The 318-nt window shown below is 61.0% G+C and overlaps 1 protein-coding gene across 1 annotated transcript in view; it reads right to left on the bottom strand.

The window, feature by feature from the left end:
* Positions 1–318, bottom strand: part of CACNA2D2 (calcium channel, voltage-dependent, alpha 2/delta subunit 2) — a gene marked incomplete at its 3' end in the record, with an annotated part of 173,142 nt that overhangs the window by 10,888 nt on the left and 161,936 nt on the right. The window lies entirely within an intron of this gene.

Raw genomic sequence — 318 nt, 5'->3', positions numbered from 1 at the left:
CTGACGCAGAAGCAATTAAGATGCCGGCAAACAACGGTTTTAAATTATTCAGCTATTAAAGCAGAAGATAAGCTGCTGGCAGCCCCAGCCTGTGATTAATCAAGGGAGGTTGATGGAGCGTAGGGGGGCTGGTGTAGCACGGCAGGTACGGGGCCAGCAGAGAGGCTGCCTTGGGACCCCAAACGCTGTGGGTACCCCGAGCCCTGGGCAGGCAGGGGGACCCCCATGGCGTCCACTAGCAGCCTGTGTTGGGCCACCTTGGGACGGTGGTGTGGAGAAGCCAGCAGTGGCTGGGTGATGCCGGCAGGGGGGGGGGGG

This window comes from Nestor notabilis, unplaced genomic scaffold (genome assembly GCF_000696875.1).
Source record: "Nestor notabilis isolate BGI_N333 unplaced genomic scaffold, ASM69687v1 scaffold8790, whole genome shotgun sequence".
Lineage (NCBI taxonomy): Eukaryota > Metazoa > Chordata > Aves > Psittaciformes > Psittacidae > Nestor > Nestor notabilis.
The sequence above is the reverse complement of the archived record's forward strand: the minus strand, read 5'-3'. Positions and strand labels throughout refer to the sequence as shown.